Consider the following 17175-nt stretch of genomic DNA (forward strand, 5'->3'; position numbering starts at 1 on the left):
AAAATATATTCCATGCAAATGGAAACAAAAAAGAAAGCTTGGGTACCAATATTTATAACAGGCAAAATAGACTTTAAAACAAAGACTGTAACAAGAGATAAAGAAGGGCGTTACATAATGATAATGGGATCACTCCAAAAAGAAGATATAATACTTATAAATATATATGCACCAACATAGGAGCATCTAAATACATAAAGCAAATATTAGCAGACATAAAGGAAGGAATTGACAGGAATTCAATAATGGTAGGGGACTTTTTTTTTTATTTTAATTAATTAATTAATTAATTAATTTTTGGCTGTGTTGGGTCTTCGTTTCTGTGCGAGGGCTTTCTCTAGTTGCGGCAAGTGGGGGCCACTCTTCATCGCGGTGTGCGGGGGCCTCTCACTATCGCGGCCTCTCTTGTTGCGGAGCACAGGCTCCAGACGCGCAGGCTCAGTAGTTGTGGCTCATGGGCCTAGTTGCTCCGCGGCATGTGGGATCTTCCCAGACCAGGGCTCGTTCCCGTGTCCCCTGCATTAGCAGGCAGATTCTCAACCACTGTGCCACCAGGGAAGCCCATGGTAGGGGACTTTAACACCCCACTTACATCAGTGTATAGATCATCCAGAAAGAAAAACAGTAAGGAAACATTGGCCTTAAACTACACTTTAGACCAATGAACCTAGTAGATATATAAAGAATATTCCATCCAAAAACTGCAGAACACACATTCTTTTCAAATGCACATGAAACATACTCCAGGATAGATCACATGTTAGGGCACAAAACAAGTCTCAAAAATTAAGGAAGACTGAAATCCTATCAACCATCATTTCTGACCACAACAGTATGTGACTAGAAATCAACTACAAGAAAAAAACTAGAAGAAACACAAACACATGGAGTCTAAACAACATGGTACTAAACAACCAATGGATCACTGAAGAAATCAAAGAGAACAAAAATGCTGGAGACAAATAATAATGGAAACACAACACTGCAAAATCTATGGAACACAGCAAAGGCAGTTCTAAGTGGGAAGTTTATAGTGATACATGCCCATGTCAGGAAACAAGAAAAATCTCAAATAAACAATCTAACCTTACACCTAAAAGAACAATAAAAAGAACAACCCCCCCACCAAAGTTAGTAGAAGGAAGGAAATAATAAAGATCATAGTGGAAATAAATGAAATAGAGGCAAAAACTAGAAAAGATTAATGAGACTAAGAGCTAGTTCTTTGAAAAGTTAAACAAAATTGATAAATCTTTAGCCAGAATCATCAAGAAAAAAAAAAAGAGAATGGGCTCAAATAAATAAATAAATCAGAAATGAAAGGATAATTTACAACTGACATCACAGAAATACAAAGGATCATAAGAGATTACTACGAACAATTATATGACAACAAATTGGACAACCTAGAAGTAATGGATAAATTCCTAGAAACATATCTTTCCAAGACTGAATCAGGAGAAATAGAAAATCTGAACAGACATTACTAGCAATTAAATTGATTCAGTAATCAAAAAACTTCCAACAAACAAACTAACACACAGCTTCACAGGTGAATTCTACCAAGCATTTAAAGAAGAGTTAATACCTATCTTTCTCAAACTATTCCAAAATTGATGAGGAAGGAATGCTGCTAAACTCATTCTATGAGGCCAGCATTACCCTGATACCAAAACCAGACAAAACATCACAAAAAAGGGAAATTACAGGCCATATCCCTGATGAATATAGGTGCAAAAAAACGCAACAAAATGCAGGAAAACTGAATTCAACAATACATTAAAAGGATCATACACCATTATCTAGTGGAATTTATCCCAGAAGAGCAAGGATGGTTTGATATCTGCAAATCAATCAATGTGATACACCACATTAACAAAACAAAAGATAAAAATCATATGATCTTCTTAAAAATAGAGAAAAACTTCTGACAAAATTCAACATCCATATATTATAAAAATTCTCAACAAAGTGGATATAAAGGGAACATACCTCAACATAATAAAGGCCATATATGACAAACCCATAGCTAACATGATACTCAACGGTGAAAAGCAGAAATCGTTTCCTCTAAGATCAGGAACAAGACAAAGATGCCCACTCTTGTCACTTTTATTCAACCATACTAATGGAAGTTCTAGCCACAGCAATCAGACAAGAATAAGGAATAAAGGACATCCAAATTTGAAAGGAAGAAGTAAAACTGTCACTGTTTGCAGATGACATGATACTATATATAGGAAACCCTAAAGATTCCACCAAAAATTACTAGAACTAATAAATAAATTCAGTAAAGTTGCAGGATACAAAATTAATACACAGAGATCTCTTGAGTTTCTACACACTAATAACTATCTATCAGAAAGAGAAATTAAGAAAACAATCCCATTTATAGTTTCATCAAAAAGAATAAAATACTTAGGAATAAATTTAACCAAGCAGGTGAAAGACCTGTATTCTGAAATCTGTAAGACATTGAGAGAGGAAATTGAAGACAACACAAATTATTGGAAAGATACACCATGCTCATGAATTTGAAGAATTAATTGTTAAAATATCCATACTACCCAAAGTGATCTACAGATTCAATGCAATCCTTATCAAAATACCAATGGCATTTTTCATAGAACTAGAACAAATAATTCTAAAATTTGTATGAACCACGAAAGATCCTGAATAGCCAAAGCAATCTGAGAAAAAAGAACAAAGCTGGAGGTATCAAGGGCCCTGATTTCAGACTATACTACAAAGCTATAGCAATCAAAACACTATGGTACTGGCACAAAAACAGACACATATATCAATGGTACAGAATAGAGAGCCCAGAAATAAATCCACACTTATATGGTCAATTAATCTATGACAAAGGAGGCAAGAATATATAATGGGGAAAAGACAGCTTCTTCAATAAATGGTGTTGGAAAACTGGACAGCTACATGCAAAAGAATCAAACTGGACCATTTTCTTACACCATATACAAAAATAAATTGAAAATGGATTAAAGACTTACCTGAAATCATAAAACTCCTAGAAGAAAACACAGGTAGTGAACTCTTCGACACTGGTCTTAGCAATACTTTTCTTGGATCTGTTTCCTCAGGCAAGGAGAACAAAAGCAAAAATAAACAAATGAGACTACATCAAACTAATAAGCTTTTGCACTGCAAAGGAAACTATCAACAAAGCAAAAAGGCAGTCAACTGAATGGGAGAAGATATTTGCAAACAGTATATCTGATAAGGGGTTAATATTCAAAATATACAAAAGACTCATACCACTGGAAAAAAAAAAACCCAATTAAAATACGGTCAGAGGACCTGAATAGACATTTTTCCAAAGAAGACATACAGATGGCCAGCAGATACATGAAAAGATGCTCAACATCACTAATCATCAAGGAAATGGAAATCAAAACCGTGATGAAATACCTCCCACATGTCAGAATCACTATCATCAAAAAGACAACAGGGGGGACCTTCAAGATGATGGAGGAGTAAGACGTGGAGATCACTTTCCTCCCCACAAATACATCAAAAATACATCTACATGTGGAACAACTCCTACAGAACACCTACTGAACGCTGGCAGAAGACATCAGACTTCACAAAAGGCAAGAAAATCCCCATGTACTTGGGTAGGGCAAAAGAAAAAAGAAAAAACAGAGACAAAAGAATAGGGGTGGGACCTGCACCTCTGGGAGGGAGCTGTGAAGAAGGAAAAGTTTTCACACACTAGGAAGACCCTTCACTGGCGGAGATGGGGAGTGGGCGGGAGGGGAAGCTTCGGAGCCACAGACGAGAGCATAGCTACAGAGGTGCAGAGGGCAAAGCGAAGAGATTCCCCCACAGAGGATTGGTGTGGACCAGCACTCACCAGCCTGAGAGGCTTATCTGCTCACCTGCCGGGGTGGCTGGGGGCTGGGAGCTGAGGCTTGGGCTTCAGAGGTCATATCTCAGAGAGAGGACTGGGATTGGTCGTTTGAACACAGCCTGAAGGGGGCTAGTGCGCCACAGCTAGCTGGGAGGGAGTCCGGGAAAACGTCTGGACCTGCCTAAGAGGCAAACGACCGTTGTTTTGGGGTGCACGAGGAGAGGGGATTCCTTCCCTGTCTGCCCACAGAAGGCAGAGCACCGCCTAAACAAGCTCCAGAGACGGGCGCAAGCCATGGTTATCAGCTTGGACCCCAGAGATGGGCATGAAATGCTAATGCTGCTGCTGCAGCCACCAAGAATCCTGCGTGCAAGCACAGGTCACTATCCACACCCCACCAGGAGCCTGTGCAGCACACCACTGCCAGGGTCCCGTGATCCAGGGACAAGTTCCCCGGGAGAACACACGGTGCACCTTAGGTTGTTGCAACATCACGCTGGCCTCTGCCACTGCAGGCTTGCCCTGCATTCCAATTATAACTACTGTACCCCTCCCTCTCCCTGGCCTGAGTGAGCCAGAGCCCCCTAGTCAGCTGCTCCTTTAACCCTGTCCTGTCTGGGTGGGAACAGATGCCTGAAGGTGACCTACACACAGAGGTGGGGCCAAAACCAAAGCTGAACCCCAGGAGCTGTGCAAACAAAGAAGAGAAAGGGAAATTTCTCCATGCAGCCTCAGGAGCAGCAGACTAAATCCCCACAATCAACTTGATGTACCCTGCATTTGTGGAATACCTGAATAGACAATGAATCACTGCAAAATTGAGGCGGTGGACTTTGGGAGCAACTGTAGTCTTGGGGTCTGCTGTCTATGACTGATTTTGTTTCTGACTTTTATGTTTATCTTAATATAGTTTTTAGCACTTGTTATCATTGGTGGATTTGTTTATTGGTTTGGTTGCTCTCTTCTTTTATTATTATTTTTTATTTTAATAATTTCTTTTCTTTCTTTTTTTTCTCCCTTTCCTCTGAGCCGTGTGGCTGACAGGGTCTTGGTGCTCCAGCTAGTGTCAGGCCTGAGGTGGGAGAGCTGAGTTCAGGACATTGGACCACCAGAGACTTCCCGGCCCCACATAATATCACTCTGTGAGAGCTCTCCCAGAGATCTCTATCCCAACGCTAAGACCCAGCTCCACCCAACGTCCAGCAATCTCCAGTGCTGGACGCCCAATGCCACTCAACTAGCAAGACAGGAGCACGACCCCACCAATTAGCAGAGAGTCTGCCTAAAATCATACTAAGTTCACAGACACCCCAAAACACATCACCAGACGTGTCCCTGCCCACCAAAAAGACAAAATCCAGCCCCACCCACTAGAACACAGGCACCAGTCCCCTCCACCAAGAAGCCTACACAACTCACTGGACCAACCTCACCCACTGGGGGCAGACACCAAAAACAACGGGAATGGCAAACCTGCAGCCTGCAAAAAGGAGACCCCAAACACAGTAAGTTAAACAAAATGAGACAACAGAGAAATATTCAGCAGATGAAGGAGCAAGGTAAAAACCCACCAGACCAAACAAATGAAGAGGAAATAGGCAGCCTACCTGAAAAAGAATTCGGAGTAATAATAGTAAAGATGATCCAAAATCTTGGAAATAGAATGGAGAAAACACAAGAAACGTTTAACAAGGACCTAGAAGAACTAAAGAGCAAACAAACAATGATGAACAAAACAATAAATGAAATTTAAAATTCTCTAGAAGGAATCAATAGCAGAATAACTGAGGCAGAAGAACGGATAAGTGACCTGGAAGATAAAATAGTGGAAATAACTGCTGCAGAGCAGAATAAAGAAAAAAGAATGAAAAGAATTGAGGACAGTCTCGGAGACCTCTGGGACAACATTAAATGCACCAACACTCGAATTATAGGGGTCCCAGAAGAAGAAGAGAAAAAGAAAGGGTCTGAGAAAATATTTGAGGAGATTATAGTTGAAAACTTTCCTAACATGGGAAAGGAAATAGTCAATCAAGTCCAGGAAGCGCAGAGAGTACCATACAGGATAAATCCAAGGAGAAGCACGCCAAGACACACATTAATCAAACTATCAAAAATTAAATACAAAGAAAAAGTATTAAAAGCAGCAAGGGAAAAGCAACAAATAACATACAAGGGAATCCCCATAAGGATAACAGCTGATCTTTCAGCAGAAACTCTGCAAGCCAGAAGGGAGTGGCAGGACATATTTAAAGTGATGAAAGGGAAGAACTTACAACCAAGATTACTCTACTCAGCAAGGATCTCATTCAGATTTGACAGAGAAATTAAAACCTTTACAGACAAGAAAAAGTTAAGAGAATTCAGCACCACCAAACCAGCTTTACAACAAATACTAAAGGAACTTCTCTAGGCAGAAACACAAGAGAAAGAAAAGACCTACAAAAACAAACCCAAAATGGTAATAAGAACATACATATCAATAATTACCTAAATGTAAATGGATTAAATGCTCCAACCAAAAGACATAGACTGGCTGAACGGATACAAAAGTAAGACCTGTATATATGTTGCCTACAAGAGACCCACTTGAGACCTAGGGACACATAGAGACTGAAAGTGAAGGGATGGAAAAAGCTGTTCCATGCAAATGGAAATCAAAAGAAAGCTGGAGTAGCAATTCTCATATCAGACAAAATAGACTTTAAAATAAAGGCTATTATAAGAGACAAAGAAGGACACTACATAATGATCAAGGGATCAATCCAAGAAGAAGATATAACAATTGTAAATATTTAGGCACCCAACATAGGAGCACCTCAATACATAAGGCAAATGTTAACAGCCATAAAAGGGGAAATCGACAGTAACACAATAATAGTAGGGGACTTTAACACCACACTTTCACCAATGGACAGATCATCCAAAATGAAAATAAATAAGGAAACACAAACCTTAAATGACACATTAGACAAGATGGACTTCATTGATATTTATAGGACATTCTATCCAAAAACAACAGAATACACATTTTTCTCAAGTGCTCATGGAACATTCTCCAGGATAGATCATATCGTGGGTCACAAATCAAGCCTTGATAAATTTAAGAAAACTGAAATTGTATGAAGTATCTTTTCCAACCACAACGCTATGAGACTAGATATCAATTACTGGAGAAAAAACTGTAAAAAATACAAACACATGGAGGCTAAACAATACACTACTAAATAACAAAGAGATCACTGAAGAAATCAAAAAGGAAATCAAAAAATACCTAGAAACAAATGACAAAGAAAAAACGACGACCCAAAGCCTATGGAATGCAGCAAAAGCAGTTCTAAGAGGGAAGTTTATAGCTATACAAGCCTACCTCAAGAAACAGGAAAAATCTCAAATAAACAACCTAACCTTACAGCTAAAACAATTAGAGAAAGAAGAACCAAAAAACCCCAAAGTTAGCAGAACGAAAGAAATTATAAAAATCAGATCAGAAAGAAGTGAAAAAGAAATGAAGGAAGCAATAGCAAAGATCAATAAAACTAAAAGGTGGTGCTTTGAGAAGATAAACAAATTGATAAACCATTAGCCAGACTCCTCAAGAAAAAAAGGGAGAAGACTCAAATCAACAGAATTAGAAAAGAAAAGGAAGTAACAACTGACACTGCAGAAATAAAAGGATCATGAGAGATTACTGCAAGCAACTATATGCCAATAAAATGGACAACCTGGAAGAAATGGACAAATTCTTAGAAAAGCACAACCTGACAAGACTGAACAAGAAAGAAATAGAAAATATAAAGAGACCAATCACAAGCACTGAAATTGAAACTGTGATTAAAATCTTCCAACAAACAAAAGCCCAGGACCAGATGGCTTCACAGGCGAATTCTATCAAACATTTAGAGAACAGCTAACACCTATCCTTCTCAAACTCTTCCAAAATATAGCAGAGGGAGGAACACTCCCAAACTCATTCTACGAGGCCACCATGACCCTGATACCAAAACCAGATAAAGATGTCACAAAAAAAGAAAATTACAAGCCAATATCACTGATGGACATAGATGCAAAAATCCTCAATAAAATACTAGCAAACAGAATCCAACAGCACATTAAAAGGATCATACACCATGATCAAGTGGGGTTTATCCCAGGAATGCAAGGATTCTTCAATATACACAAATCAATCAATGTGATACACCATATTAACAAACTGAAGGATAAAAACCATACGACTATCTCAATAGATGCAGAAAAAGCTTTCAACAAAATTCAACACCCATTTACGATAAAAACTCTCCAGAAAGTAGGCAAAGAGGGAACCTACCTCAACATAATAAAGGCCATATATGACAAACCCACAACCAACATCGTTCTCAATAGTGAAAAACTGAAACCATTTCCTCTAAGATCAGGAACAAGACAAGGTTGCCCACTCTCACCACTATTATTCAACATAGTTTTGGAAGTTTTAGCCACAGCAATCAGAGAAGGAAAAGAAATAAAAGGAATCCAAATTGGAAAAGAAGAAGTAAAGCTGTCACTCTTTGCAGATGACATGATATTATACATAGAGAATCCTAAAGATGCTACCAGAAAACTACTAGAGCTAATCAATGAATCTGGTAAAGTAGCAGGATACAAAATTAATGCACAGAAATCTCTTGCATTCCTATACACTAATGATGAAAAATCTGAGAGAGAAATTAAGGAAACACTCCCATTTACCACTGCAACAAAAAGAATGAAATACCTAGGAATAAACCTACCTAAGGAGACAAAAGACCTGTATACAGAAAACTATAAGACACTGATGAAAGAAATTAAAGATGATACACACAGATGGAGAGACATACCATGTTCTTGGATTGGAAGAATCAACATTGTGAAAATGACTATACATCCAAAGCAATCTACAGATTCAATGCAATCCCTATCAAACTACTATTGGCATTTTTCACAGAATTAGAACAAAAAATTTCACAATTTGTATGGAAACACAAAAGACCCCGAAAAGGCAAAGCAATCTTGACAAAGAAAAACGGAGCTGGAGGAATCAGGCTCCCTGACTTTAGACTATACTACAAAGCTACAGTAATCAAGACAGTATGGTACTGGCACAAAAATAGAAATATAGATCAATGGAACAGGATAGAAAGCCCAGAGATAAACCCATGCACATATGGTCAGCTTATCTTTGATAAAGGAGGCAAGAATATACAATGGAGAAAAGACAGCCTCTTCAATAAGTGGTGCTGGGAAAATTGGACAGCTACATGTAAAAGAATGAAATTAGAACACTTCCTAACACTGTATACAAAAATAAACTCAAAATGGATTAGAGACCTAAATGTAAGGTCAGACACTATCAAACTCTTAGAGGAAAACATAGGCAGAACACTCTCTGACATAAATCACAGCAAGATCCTTTTTGACCCACCTCCTAGAGAAATGGAAATAAAAACAAAAATAAACAAATGGGATCTAATGAAACTTAAAACCTTTTGCAGATCAAAGGAAACCATAAACAAGAGGAAAAGACAACCCTCAGAATGGGAGAAAATATTTGCAAACAAAGCAACTGACAAAGGATTAATCTCCAAAATATACAAGCAGCTCATGCAGCTCAATATCAAAAAAACAAACAACCCAATCCAAAAATGGGTGGAAGACCTAAATACACATTTCTCCAAAGAAGATATACAGATTGCCAACAAAGACCTGAAAGGATGCTCAACATCACTAATCATTAGAGAAATGCAAATCAAAACTGCAATGAGATATCACCTCACACCGGTCAGAGTGGCCATCATCAAAAAATCTACAAACAATAAATGCTGGAGAGGTTGTGAAGAAAAGGGAACCCTCTTGCACTGTTGGTGGGAATGTAAATTGATACAGCCACTATGGAGAACAGTATGGAGGTTCCTTAAAAAACTAAAAATAGAACTACCATATGGGCATATACTCTGAGAAAACCATAATTCAAAAAGAGACATGTACCACAGTGGTTAGTGCAGCACTGTTTACAAGAGTCAGGACATGGAAGCAACCTAAGTGTCCATTGACAGATGAATGGATAAAGAAGATGTGTCACATATATACAATGGAATATTACTCAGCCATAAAAAGAAACGAAATTGAACTATTTGTAGTGAGGTGGGTGGACCTAGAGTCTGTCATACAGAGTGAAGTCAGTCAGAAGGAGAAAAACAAATACCGTATGCTAACACATATATATGGAATCTAAAAAAAAAATGTTTCTGATGAACCTAGTGGTAGGACAGGAATAAAGACGCAGACCTAGAGAATGGACTTGAGGACATGGGGAGGGGGAAGAGTAAACTGGGACAAAGTGAGAGAGTAGCATTGATATATATACACTACCAAATGTAAAATAGCTAGTGGTAAGCAGCTGCATAGCACCAGGAGATCAGCTCGGTGCTCTGTGACCACCTAGAGGGGTGGGATAGGGAGGGTGGGACGGAGATGCAAGAGGAAGGGGATATGGGGATATATGTATACATTTAGCTGATTCACTTTGTTATACAGAAGAAACTAACACAACATTGTAAAGCAATTATACTCCAATAAAGATGTTAAAAAAAAATAAAACAAAAGAAGACAACAGATAACAATGATTGGTGAGGATGTGGAGAAAACTGAACCTTTGTGGACTGTTAGTGTGAATATAAATTGGTACAGCCACCATGGGAAATAGTATGGAGGTTCCTCAAAAAATTAAAAATAGAACTACCATATGATCTAGCAATTCCATTTCTGGGTGGAAAACAAAAGGAAATGAACCCACTAATTTAAAACATATATGAACAATATATGTTCAGTGAACAATAATGTTCATTGCAGCATTATTTACGACAGCCAAGCTGTGGAAGCAATCTAAATATCCACTGATATATGAATGGATAAAGAATATGTGGCATATATACACAATGGAATATCATCAACTATAAACAAGAATGAAATCTCGCCATTTGCCACAACATGCCACAACTTATGCTAAGTGAAATAAGTTGGACAGACAAATACCATATGTTTTCACTTATGTGTGGAATCTAAAAAAACAAAACAAACAAAACAAAACAGAAATAGACATAGATACAGAGAACAAACTGTATCAGAGAACAGAGAACAAACTGATTGCCAGAGGGGACAGCTGTAGGGGGTTGGGTGAAATAGGTGAAGGAGATTAAGAGGGACAAACTTCCAGTTATAAAATAAATAAGTCACAAGATGTAATATACAGCATAAGAAATATAGTCAGTAATACTGTAATATCTTTGTACGGTGACAGATGGTTATTAGACCTATCATGGTGATCATTTCGTAATGTATTTAAATGTCAAATCACTATGTTGTACACCTGAAACTAACATAATATTGTATGTCAACTATACTTCAATAAATAAATAAATAAAATTTATGTGGAAATGCAGAAGTTCAAGAATAGCCAAGACCTCCTGGGGAAGACCAGAAACATGAAAAACTTATTCTATTATGTATTAAGTCTCATTATAGTAGCTACAGTATTTGACACAGCATGGAATTGGCACAAAGACGAACTAATAGATAAATAGAAAAAAATGGACATCCCAGAACCAGATTCACATATAGAACATTGGTAAATTATAAAAGGAATTAATGGTCTTTTCAGTACATGATCCTGGGTCAACTGGATATCCATATGGAAGAAAAAAAGGAGACATGACCTTATAGCATATCCTAAAATCAATTCCAGGTGGACAACGTTGTCAGACTACATTGCCACTAGCTATATTTAATTAAATTAATTAAAGGAAATAAAATTTAAAATTCAGTGCAACAGACATACTGGCTACATTTCAAGTGCTCAACAGCTGCATCATATTGGCTGTCATATTGGACAGCACAGATAGAGAATAGTTCTATCACTGCAGAAATTTCTATTGGATAGCACTATTCTAAAAGAAATTATAGGAGAATATCTTTATGACTTAAGTAGGAAAAAATTTCTTAAACAGAATTTTTTAAAAAGATGCTAACCGTAAAAGAAAAGCTTGAAAAATTCAATTCAATTAATTTAAATTTAAATTTAAATTAGGAACTCCTTTTCAACAAATAACACTATAAAGACTATAATGGAAGCCACAGAATGGAATAAGAGATTTAGGGTGAGGCAAGTGAGGTGTTAAGCTTGGACACAATTTTTAAAGGGGCACCAGAAAAACCCCTCAGTAATCAAAACAAATAAGAAGTTATGCAATATTTTTAAAAAGCAGAGTTAATTTTTAAAAATCCATGATGAGCAAAATGCCATAATTTTAAATAAAGATAGCTATCAGTATTTCTGAATTTTCCTTTGCCTCAGGCTCCAATATGATTTGACAGCATTGTGGGAAATGATATTTGCAACATGTACACAACAATGTCCATAATATTTAAAGAACACTTATAGGCCAATAAAAATGTTAGACAACCCGACAGAAGAATAGGTTCAAGACCTGAAAGTTATTTCACAAAACAGTGTATCCAAATGGCCAATAAATATATTAAAAGGTGCTCAACTTCATTAGTCATCAAGGAAATATAAATTAAAATAAAAAAGCATTCCACTACTCTCCCACCAAAATGGCTAAATGTAAAAGACAGACAACACCAAGTGTTGATGAGGATGTAGAAAAAAACAGAAATCTCAGACATGGCTGGTGGGAGTGTAAAATGATGCAACTAATTTGGAAAACTGGCAGTATCTCTTAAAGCAGAACTCACACGTCCTATAATTCAGCAATTCCATTTCTAGATATACCCAATAGAAATGCATTCATATGTTCAGCAAAAAACCGTTCATAAATGTTCCTAATAGAACTGTTCATAATAGTCCCCAACTGGAAACAACCCAAATGTCCATCAATAAGGTAATGGATAAATAAATTGTGGTATATAAATTCATGAAATATTATAGAGCAATGAAAATAAAATATTACTACATGTAGGAATTCCCTGGCAGTCCAGTGGTTAGCACTCCACCTTTCCACTGCAGGGGGCAAAGAGTTCGATCACTGGTCGGGGAACTAAGGTCCCACAAGCCGCGTGGTGTGGCCAAAAAACAACAACAAAACAAACAAACAAAAAAAATAAAACCAAAAAACCCAAAAAAAACCCCAAAATATTACTACATGCAATAACATAACTGAATCTTACAAACGTAATATTAAGCAAAAGAAGTCACACATCAAAGTATATACACACATACATAAACCCTCAAACAGGCAAAACTTAATTATGGTGTTAGAAGTCAGGTTAGTGGTTGCCCTTGGGAAGAAAGGGACTTAAAGAGGGCATGAGGGGGTTCTGGGTACTGGTAATGTCCTATTTCTAGATCTAGGTTTAGGTTTCCTGGGTGTGTTTATGTGGTGAAAATTCATCAAGCTGAAGGCTTTTTTGTCTAATAGAAACAGAAAAACTTTCAATAACAACTTTACTTAAAAGAAAATAAAAGTGTGTCCAGACTATTCAGGATCCCAGTGAAGAGGGAGATCAAGATTTTAAAAATTAAGCAATCAAGTGACAAAGTCAGCTGTCACAACTGTCTCTCTCTGACCCCACTCCCTCTCCCCTAGCTAAGGCAGATACTTTCAGCTGTCATCTTATCCACAAGTAGGGGAAGCTAGTCTTTGTCTTCCCATTTGATGCATGGGAAGATGGCTGCCCTGAGCGGGTCAATGACTAGATTAAGGCCTCACAGGCTGTTAGAAGTAGATGCAGTACTAGAAACTGGTCTCCTAATTCCTATTCCTGAGCTTTGTGCACCAAGACCTGCTGCTCCTGTGAATCAGGTCACCTGACCACACAGAAGCTCCAATCCGTGTATGCCTTCACTAGGGTCCAGCGAATTTTTCTCTGTGTCCCTAACTTACAGTGATGCTAAGGATGGGGATGGCCTCCTAATTTATTTCACAGTTGAACTAAATTAAAGCAGATACCTAGTCAGTCATCACTGTATACACTTCTCTGGAAGCAAATGTCAAAGGGTGCAACTACAGGACATAAGGAGGCAATTTTAAATAACCACTTTTCCCCCTTCTAAAAGTCCAATTACTGACTGTATTGAATGAGGCCTGATGGCACTTGAGAGCAGAACAAACCAAGGAAAGAGTGAAACACATACCGGATGGGATACTGTGTGCAGTGACTATTTCTAAACAAATGAAAAGAGTCACACTTCTCATCTTTTCATCTTTTAAATAAGATTTAAATTGTGGTTTAGAATGTTTTGAATTTAGTACTTTTGCTCCAAGCTGATTCTTCTTAAAAACACCTGAATATAAAGAAAGAATCTGTAAGCACGGGTTTCGGGAACGGATGGAGACAGAACTGGTGGCTGTCTAGCAGGCAATTCATGGCTGTGTCCTACCTGTGTGGGGGCCATCAGAAGGGCTTATGGACCTCTCCCCCGCTGCAATGCCCCCATTCTTCTTCTTTTTCCTCAAGAGAGCTGCCTTTTGAGCAAAATGCAGACCTCTAGGGGCTCTAGGAACTACTTTGGCCCCCAGACCCAGCTGCATAGGTATTCAAATTGGATACAGACTTTAGCTTTACAGTTCTTTCCAATTTTCTCCCCAAAATCTGAATAAATGTTCCCTACCCAACTGAAGTCAGTTTTTTCTCAAGCCACGATCTATTTCTTTGTGCACATTCTCCCTGAACTATATTCTTACTTATGTCAATCAAAGATGACCCTCTGCTACCATCCACCATCCCCCCAACCCCAACACACACACCGACATCTGATCTTTTTGGTTTCTATTTTCTATTTCTTTTCTATAATAGCTCTTCTCTCTTTTTGACTAGTGTCCTGGCTCTTATGTCCAACTTTGAACACTTGGGCTCCTTTGCTTCCCCATGCTGGATTGTAACTGCATCTTTGCTAGAACGCTTACCCATATGTAGAAGTGCTCGGAAGAGAGAAAGATTCATGGTGTAACCGAAAGATGGCAAGTTTTATGTTATTTTAACTTTTGATATTCCTTCAGACTGGCTTGAAGAACCAGAAACAGCCCTTTCCCAGATTGCATTCCAACCCCGAGCCACTTACACAAAATGAGGGTTACTGCACTAGACAGTAAAACCGCCAATTAAAATAATTGTCTTGAATTGGGTTATATATTTCCTTATATCCTTGAATATTCTCAGGACTCCAAAGCAATTGAATCCGGTATGTGGTTTCCTAGACCCACAGGTCTGTTTTTCAAAGCCTTAACCTGACAGAGACTGAAACCAAACACTTCAACCCACAATTTACTTCTTTTGAGGTAAAGATTGGTCTCCTTTCTACATCTGTCTGACAGGATGTTTGGGTGACCAAATCAAAAGGCTATAATGAGCCCTCCATTCCTGGCAATTACCTTTGCATGGGGCCATCCTGCTGAGGGTTGTGCCCAGAATGAAGCCATCAGTGTCAGTGCCCCGATCGTTAATGAGATCCCTGTGGTTTAAGCAGAGCAGATGCAGACACATGCCCTACTTTCAACACGAGTGAGAGTCTTTTCCTGCATTTTCAGGGCAGTTTGACCAAAGGAACTATTGTAACTTCATGCTTCCAGCGTATGGTTCCATTTCTCCCTGGATTTGTTCTTCATATTATCTGTGTTGTCGGTTCATTGCAACATGGCTGCTCCCTCCACGAAGGTTCTCCTTTCCTACACTTATCTCAATAGAGCTCTGCATTTTGGTACAGTGAAAGGCACAAACCTGCAGCCTTCTCTTCTCTGGTACTATCTCAGGTAACTGTACACAAGGCATGGGCAGGGGCCAGCTGCGTTTACAATAATTTGGGTGCTCAGATATAGGAAAATTCACACCCGAATAAGAAACTGTGATTACGAAACTTCAATTAGTGGAATGTACCAGGCAAAAATCATTTAGGCACCCAGGGCTTGGGGAAATTTTTACTATAGAAGAAACAAACAAAGTAGAAGAAAATGAGGAAGAGGAAGGAGGGGAGAGAAAGGAAAAAGAAGAGGAAGAAAAAGAGAAGAAGAAGAAATTGAGCTCATAGATATCATACTAAGCATAGATATCGCACTGTACCGAAACACCCGCTGAGAAAGAGAAAGAGATTTCTTCTTCCCACACTGGGCTCACCTCTCGCTGTACAGGGCACTGTTCCGGTAATCGTCAGTAGCAGCTTTCTGTGGTCAATAATAGATAATTCCAGATCAAAAGAAGGGTTCTGAAATCAAGATGTCGTTTTTTAGATCGATGGTTCTCCAAGTGGAATCCAGGGATCTCTGGTGGGTCGGCAAAGATTCTTCCAATCGTTCTGTGGGCTGGGTCAGTATGCAAGGCACAGAAGTATGTTGGGTGGTTTGTTTTTTTTCCCTTTGAAACAATATTTTCCACTGTGGATTTCGATCAAAACTTAAATGCATCAAAACAAACATGTTTAAAGGGAGCTACAAATAATCACAAGGATTCAGCAAAAACAGCTCAAAAGTGGTTTTTTGTTTGTTTGTTTGTTTGCTGGTTTGTTTATTTAGTCTAGTAAATAGGTGAGACACTCTTGTTTTGCTCAAATAGTCTAAGGACTAAAAATTTTGAGACTCACCAGTCCAGATGAAAAGACGAACCTTGCAAAGCACACGTCTTTGAGGGGAAGAAAGTCAGGTCCTTTCTCCCCTGAGTTTCCCATTTTCCGGTGTCATTTAGTTCCTGGTCCTCTCTCTCTGTACTGCTTTCTAGCTCAGTGCCCACAGCTCTGAAGTCAGAAGCAGCCACTGCCAAGAAGAACCCTTCTCTGCTGCCATGGCTGTCTTTACTCAGGTTTCTCTTCCAGGGAGCAGGAGCTCAGGTGTGGGGTGAAGGAGACGTCAACTGCAGCTGCAGCTTGGGAATGTCTGTTTTTCCTCATCCCAGCCCCACAGCAAGAGTTAACCCCAGGAGAGCCTGGGCTGCTGGAGGGGAGTTTTGTGAGCTACCTAATGACCCAATTGTTACCCATATATTGTAGCACAACAAAGCTGTCAGGCCATCTAGGCTGCTCAGATGCCATGAGATAAAATTTAGTACTTATGTCTACGTCTGCCTTTCCCTCTCTAACGGAGCAATGTGTACATTCAGCTATTTGTTGGACCAATTTGCACAGTCATGGTTTCTTAGAAGAATTTCAAAACGGATGCGCTGCCTATACTGCAGGTAAACAGTGTGAGAGCCGTAAATTAGAATGGACTCAGAGGCCTGTAATTGGATTTTGCTGAAGTATTTGCAACACCATTTACCTATTCGGATAATTCTGTCACATGTAC

At 38.6% G+C, this 17175-nt stretch overlaps 1 protein-coding gene across 1 annotated transcript in view; it reads right to left on the reverse strand.

The window, feature by feature from the left end:
* The window catches only part of ASIP (agouti signaling protein), a 110489-nt gene that overhangs the window by 83287 nt on the left and 10027 nt on the right, over nt 1-17175 (reverse strand). Inside the window, exon 4 of the mRNA XM_068524205.1 lies at nt 16016-16062. The gene's annotated coding sequence lies outside the window, so the exon portion shown is untranslated. The remainder of the gene's footprint in view (nt 1-16015; nt 16063-17175) is intronic.

Source organism: Eschrichtius robustus, chromosome 16 (assembly GCF_028021215.1).
Source record: "Eschrichtius robustus isolate mEscRob2 chromosome 16, mEscRob2.pri, whole genome shotgun sequence".
Taxonomy (NCBI): domain Eukaryota; kingdom Metazoa; phylum Chordata; class Mammalia; order Artiodactyla; family Eschrichtiidae; genus Eschrichtius; species Eschrichtius robustus.